This window comes from Thamnophis sirtalis, unplaced genomic scaffold (assembly GCF_051295495.1).
Source record: "Thamnophis sirtalis isolate CommonGarterSnake01/CBP01778 unplaced genomic scaffold, rThaSir2_p1.2 scaffold_9, whole genome shotgun sequence".
NCBI lineage: Eukaryota > Metazoa > Chordata > Lepidosauria > Squamata > Natricidae > Thamnophis > Thamnophis sirtalis.
In genome coordinates, this window is record NW_028261389.1 from 78,283,254 (window position 1) to 78,290,969 (window position 7,716).

Genomic DNA, 7,716 nt, shown 5'->3' on the forward strand with positions numbered 1-7,716 from the left:
TTGCCACCAGTTCTGTGGGCATGGCTTGGTGGGGAATCATGTGACTAGGTGTGTGTGGCCATCCCACAGTTGGAGAGAGAGAGAGAGAGAGAGAGAGAGAGAGAGAGAGAGAGAGAGGGAGAGAGGGAGAGAGGGAGAGAGGGAGAGAGGGAGACCATTCCCAAAACTCCGCATTCAAATATGAGTGAACAGTAGGAGGTCGGCAGGGGGAAATGCCTGGGGTGGAGAGAAAGTTACACTTGGAGATTTTGGCATGTAAATTTCAGTTCTGGCTTCACTCTACTGCAGGGGTATCAAATGCACATCATCACAGCTGTGTCATATGATGTATGTTCTAGGCTACATAAACAGAGGGATAGAATCAAGATCACGTGAAGTGTTAACACCACTTGGTAAGGCCACACTTGGAATACTGCATTCAGTTTTGGTTGCCACGATGTAGAAAAGATGTGGAGACTCCAGAAAGAGTGCAGAGAAGAGCAACAAAGATGATTAGGGGACTGGAGGCTAAAACATATGAAGAACGGTTGCAGGAACTGGGTATGTCTAAATAAAACTGGTCACTACCTCCATTTCTTTCCTAACTATTTGCCAGGAATTGAGAGAGTGAGATGCCACGGATCTATAATTTCATCATTAGCCTCCCTAAATTCAACTGCTTTACTAGTCCTTTGACAATTCTTTAAGTGAAGTTGGAGTGGTACATCTGCTTGATGAGGAGGACAGAGCAAGGGGAAAGTTTCTGGTAGGGACACATACAGTAACCCAACACCAGCACTGTGTTAATCACACCGTTGTAAATACCTTCTGTAAATACCTGCTTTATATAGAAAACACACACACACACAAACACACACTAAAAAGCCTCCGGCGTATTTCTGTGTTCATTGCCACCTTGGTTACCAAGTATACCTCCATTCCAAAACATAACACCTTCTCCCTTGCGTTGCGACAATGCCGGTCTATTTTTCTGTTGACTACATTTTCATAACATACTTGGGATGGACTTTTTAAAGAGTTGACCAAGATTTGGGCTTGAGAAATGTATTGCAGGATCCAATCTGGGTCGATCAGAAGGACCAGAGTTTTTGCCAACGTTTGCACTCTCCTTCTTCACCCGCGTCAAGAGGTTAAGCTTGGTGCTGTCTCAAGAAGCTTCATAGTTTAATGCATCATCGTATTTTCGAAGAAGAAGAAGAAGAAGAAGAAGAGGAGGAGGGAGGAGGAGGAGGAGGAGAAGAAGAAGAGGAGGAGGAGGAGGAGGAAGAGAAGGAGGAGGAGGAAGAGGAGGAGGAGGAAGAGGAGGAGGAGGAGGAGGAAGGAGGAGGAGGAGGAGGAGGAGGAGGAAGAAGAAGAAGAAGAAGAAGAAGAAGAAGAAGAAGAAGAAGAAGAAGAAGAAGAAGAAGAAGAAGAAGAAGAAGAAGAAAGAACGAAGCAACCGAGAGAATCCCTTGGAGATACCCATGGGGCAGTTAACACGTACAGTGCAATTAACGTTTTATTAAGTGATTCTTGACACAACGAATGTGTGTGATGGTGTGTTGATGTTTGATTGCTACTGTACACTAGAGGGCACTCCCACTGTTGTGAAAAGCAGACACTGTAATAGCGATTCATACAATAGGGGAGAATTTTGCACCACACTGTGATGGGGATGAGATTTATTTATCTATTTATTTAATTTGTCAGACATGTACTAGATAGCAGGTATAAGTATAAACATGGAAAGAGGAATGAGTACAAGTAAATGGGGACAGGGATGGTAGGTACCAGTGGTGGGATTCAGCCGGTTCGCACTTATTCAAGAGAACCGGTTGGTAACTTTCTAAGCAGTTTGGTTTTTACGAATTCTGCGCTTTCCACGCATGCGCAGAACGCATACAGCGCCTGCGCGATCCTCCAGGAGCAGCTGGAGCATCGCGCAGACGCTAGTATGCATGCGTGCCCCACGTGCGTGCACGCGTGTGCCGTGTGTGTGCGCGAGGACGCCGCATGCGTGTGCGAGGACGCCGCATGTGTGCGCAAGGACGCCGCGTGTGTGCGCGAGGACGCCGCCGGCCTCGTTCCAACCGGTTCGGCGAGAAACCCACCCCTGGTCTGACTGTAGGGGGCGTAGTTTGCAATCATCAAAACGCTTTGAAGCAAAACATTCGTTTTGTTTCATGAAGGAAAAATATTTTCTCCGAATAAGAAAAAGAAAAAAGGGGTTTTTTATTTTCTTTTTCCTGTTGGTTTGAATCCTGAAACTTATTAGAAGAGATTTATTAGGTCTCCAGTTAGTGAGGATATTGGTATGGGGAAAGTTTCAATTTCAATTCAGAATATTGCTGGAAGGAAACTTGGAGGTCTTCCAGTCCAACCCCCCTTCTTCAAGCAGGAGAGCTTATACCATTTCAGACAAATGGCTATCCAACATCTTCTTAAAGACTTCCAGTATTGGGGCATTCACAACTTCAGGAGGCAACTTCTGTTCCACTGATTAATTGTCCTCACTGTCAGGAAATTTCTGCTCAGTTCTAAGTTGCTTCTCTCCTTGATTAGTTTCCACCCATTGCTTCTTGTCATGCCCTCAGGTGCTTTGGAGAATAGCTTGACTCGCTCTTCTTTGGAGCAGCCCCTCAAATACTGGAAGACTGCTATCATGTCTCCCCTAGTCCTTCTTTATACTCTAGATTATCCATACCCATTTCCTGCAACTGTGCTTCGTATGTTTTAATCTCTGGGCCTTTAATCATTTTAGTTGCAATTCTTTGCACTCCTCCTCCCCAAGTCTCTCTCTCTCTCTCTCTCTCTCTCTCTCTCTCTCTCTCTCTCTCTCTCTCTCTCTCTCTCTGTGTGTGTATATGTGTATATGTGTATATGTGTATATGTGTATATGTGTATATGTGTATATGTGTATATGTGTATATGTGTATATGTGTATATGTGTATATGTGTATATGTGTATATGTGTATATGTGTATATGTGTATATGTGTATATGTGTATATGTGTATATGTGTATATGTGTATATGTATATATGTATATATGTATATGGTTCCACCACAAAATCGCGGAGGACAAAATCGCGCTCGACGAAAGCGCGCATTTGACGTCATCACAGCGCGACGAAAACATCGCGCTGTGATCGAAAAATGTAAAAATAAAGCTAAAACCTTACCCTAACCCCCCCAAACCTAACCCTAAACCTAACCCTAAACCTAACCCTTAACCTAACCCTAAATCTAACCCTAAACCTAACCGTTAACGTAACGAAAAACCTAACGCTAACCCTTAACCTAACGCTAAACCTAACGCTAACGCTCTAAACCTGACCCTAACCCTTAACCTAACCCTTACCTTTATGTGAATCGGCTTGCTTTAATTTTAATTTTATTTCAATTTTTAATTTTTTTCGTCGCGCTGTGATGACGTCACATGCGCGCTTTTGTCGAGCGCGATTTTGTCCTCCGCGCTTTTGACGGGTCACGATGTATATATGTATATATGTATATATGTATATATGTATATATGTATATATGTATATATGTATATATGTATATATGTATATATGTATATATGTATATATGTATATATGTATATATGTATATATGTATGTATGCATGTATGCATGTATGCATGTATGCATGTATGTATGTATGCATGTATGCATGTATGCATATATGCATGTATGTATGTATGTATGTATGCATGTATGCATGCATGCATGCATGCATGTATACATGTGTGTGTGTGTGTGTGTGTGTGTGTGTGTGTGTAACGCGGTGACCAAAACTGGATACAATATTCCAAGTGTGGTCTTACTAAGATGCAAATTGTTCAAATCAAGTTGTTCAAATGAAATTGAAATTTTAAACTTACTGAGTTTATTTTATACTAGCTGATAACTTGGCGTCGCCCCGATATTTATTTGTAGGGGGAAAACACAATTTATTTATAGAGGGAAAACACAATTTCTAACGTGGGATTTTGCCCCTTACCAGAGGGAGCCCCCTTGTGGAGTACTGTGAAGCCGTTAGCATGGAAAATCCACTGCACTGTAAAGTAGAAGCCATCCTAAGGCACAACAGACTGTATCTTAACAGAACACATACTCTGAGGGATGTTAGGGGTGTCTTACCCCCATAGTGTTTGTTTCCAGAGAGTAAGTCATCTGTGTACCAAGTTTGGTTGAAATTGCCTGAGGCATTCCAGACTTATGCTGGAACATACATACATACAAACACAGAGATAGATAGATAGATAGATAGATAGATAGATAGATAGATAGATAGATAGATAGATAGATAGATAGACAGACAGACAGACAGACAGACAGACAGACAGATGATAGATGATAGATGGATGGATGGATGGATGGATGGATGGATGGATGGATAGATAGATAGATAGATAGATAGATAGATAGATAGATAGATAGATAGATAGATAGATAGATAGATGATCGATAGATGATAGATAGATAGATAGATGATAGATAGATAGATAGATAGATAGATAGATAGATAGATAGATGATAGATAGATGATAGATAGATGATAGATAGAGAGATAGAGAGATAGAGAGATAGAGAGATAGAGAGATAGAGAGATAGAGAGATAGAGAGATAGAGAGATAGAGAGATAGAGAGATAGAGAGATAGAGAGAGAGAGAGAGAGAGAGAGAGATAGAGAGATAGAGAGATAGAGAGATAGAGAGATAGAGAGATAGAGAGATAGAGAGATAGAGAGATAGATAGATAGATAGATAGATAGATAGATAGATAGATAGATAGATAGATAGATAGATAGATAGATAGATAGATAGATAGATATTTGGTAAGCATTGTACCTTAAATTCCATTCCAGAAGAATAACAGATATATGGCAGAAGCAGGGGAATAAAATCAATAAAAGATACACCTTTAAAAAGAAGCAGCAGTTCAGTTATATTTTGACTGATCTCAAAATGCTAAGCATGGTTGAAACTTCTCAATGCTTGTTTGGAAGATTATTAGGAAGTTACAGCCAAATAAAGAAAATATAAAAATTAAAATTAGTGTTACAACAATAAAAAAGAATACGAATGAAAAAAAAAGAATAAAAAAACTAGAAGGTGCATAAAAAGAAATGAAGAGAGAAAAAAGAAAAGAAATTAAAAAATTAGAATATAGTTAAGAAAAACAAATAAAAATGGAAAGGATTTCGTCTTCGTTTTAGTAACTTAACACCTTCTCTTAAAATACAACAAATTATCCCTTTTCCCATATCCCATCTCTTATCTATAAACTATCCATAAACCTTGTCATTTCAGATCCAATATCAACAAAAGTCCATTAAGGATTACCAGAGATGATGAGATAGCTGTTGTAACTTTGATCAAATAAACCGACTTCATATTCATTCCATTTACTTAAACAATCTTCATCCTTTAGTCCCTTCAAACAACGTCCTCAAATTTGATTTCTTTACATTTTTTTTCCTTTGTCCCTTCTTACAAAAACCTTTTAACAAGCCTCTTTTGTAAATAAGGGAAGATTATCCAGGTCACTCTCTTTGTTAGTTGTTTGCATATCCTAATGACGACTGATTTCTTGTATATGTCTAACACAATATCTATTCCCATAACATTCCTTTAGCCTGTCGTGCTCAAATTCACGTTCAAATCAGCTTTCATCTTATCGGATAAAAGCTGTCCTTCTTTCATTTTCTGACAGTGCTTTGCTTCCTTGAGCCGAGGTGGCGCAGTGGTTAAATGCAGCACTGCAGGCTACTTCAGCTGACTGCAGTTCTGCAGTTCGGCTGTTCAAATCTCACCGGCTCAAGGTTGACTCAGCCTTCCATCCTTCCGAGGTGGGTAAAATGAGGACCCAGATTGTTGTTGGGGGCAATATGCTGACTCTGTAAACCGCTTAGAGAGGGCTGAAAGCCCTATGAAGCGGTATATAAGTCTAACTGCTATTGCTATTGCTATTGCTATTGCTATTCCTCTCAAATTCTGATTTCATCGGAACATAAATCACTTGAAATGTTGACTATGGCCTTTAGGTTTGGCTCCTTGAACTGTGCTTGATTCGTTGATACCAGCTTCTAACAAATTGCTCTCTGAGACACTTGTCTTGCAGGGCTAAATTAATCTTTATACCTGGAAGCCATTAAGTTGGGAAAAGTTGGCAGAACAATTAAAAGCTGCAACTCATCGCTTGAAATATGCCCCTAGCAATTGTGCACCTTGGCACCATAAGCATTTCTAGGCATCTGAGCTGAAGCAGCTGCATTGTCAAATTTGAGGTGTGCCATAACAGCCTTCCGCATATTTGACAGTAATCTTCCAATTTTAGAGATTATTCTTTTTCTGCCAATCTCTTCCATTTAGAAAGCTTTGATGGTTCCACCCACATTTAACAGATTAACAGAGTTGGAAAAGACCCTGGGGGTCATTTAGCCTAACCCCCCGCCCAAGCAGGAGACTCTACACCAGTGGTGACTAACGCTTTTCCATTTGCGTGCCAAAAGTGGGGGGAGCGCACGGGGGTAAGGCGCAGGAGTGCCCACACCTATAATTCCACGTGTGCGACCCCACCCACGCATGCTTCACGAAAGCCTCCGGAGGGTGAAAAACAGCCAAAAATGAAGGCCGAAGTCAACTGGCCAGCACGCGCATGCGCACTGGAGCTGACACGGAAACGCCTCGCGTGTCCTAACAAATGGATGTGTGTGCCAACTGTGGCACGAGTGCCATAGGTTCATCATCAAATGCTCCATTTTGGGCCTAGAAAGCCTCCTGCACCAAAACTGGAAGCCAAAACTGGGGGGGCGGTGGGGGGGGGACAGGGCACATGCGTGAGGAGTGTTCACACTACATTTGGGGGATTGGGGGCACGCCCGTGTGCATTCGCGCCCGTGTGCATTTGTGCCCGTGCACATTCGTGCATATGCTTTGGGCCAAAAAGGTTAACCCTCCCTGGGCTTATGCCATGTTTACCCCGCGCAACGTGATCATGTCAGCGCTGCGGGGGGGGGGGGAATGACAGCCTTGTTTCAACATGCCTTCTCCAAAGGAGACTCTTCCCTGGCATTTGAGCCCAGGAACCGAGCCCAGCGGTCCGCTTCATCCTTCTAGGTCTCACCCCAGAAGTCCTACGGATTTAGATCCGATTCCTAGATAATTGCACCTCTTATATCCCTTGTGCTTTTCCCCCGCAGCTCGTGTTGCTCAACATGAGCCCTTTGCCAAGCCCATTGTGGCAGCCAAATGCCAGCCCAGAAGCCAATAGACAGGAATACAGTAGCTGGATCACAGATGTTCGGAATTTGCCTTCTGTCGGAAGGAGGCATCCAGGAGGTAGGTTGCGCCAAGACCTTTGAAATCGCGATTTCGGAAGCAGTTTCCCTTCCTTGCTTCAGAAATGAAACTCACAGCACTAAGTTTTGCCAGCTGGGCAAAGCTAGCTAGCTGGCTCTCTCCGTACCAGAGGTCACCAACCTTTCAGACCTCCGGGACCACTAAATTCATGATTTTAAATCCCACGGACCACTAATAGGATCTGCCTAATGACCGGCTGGGTGGGAGTGGCTAGGTGGTCATGTGACTGGGTGGGCATGGCCAACTCAATGTCACTCACGTCGAGGGCCGCCTTGCCAGCCTCTACTCACCACTCCTCGCCTGCCCGCCTGGGCTCCTTAGGGGCCCCAACAGGAAGCAGTGGCTGGATCGAAGCAGCCACCAGGAGAAAGA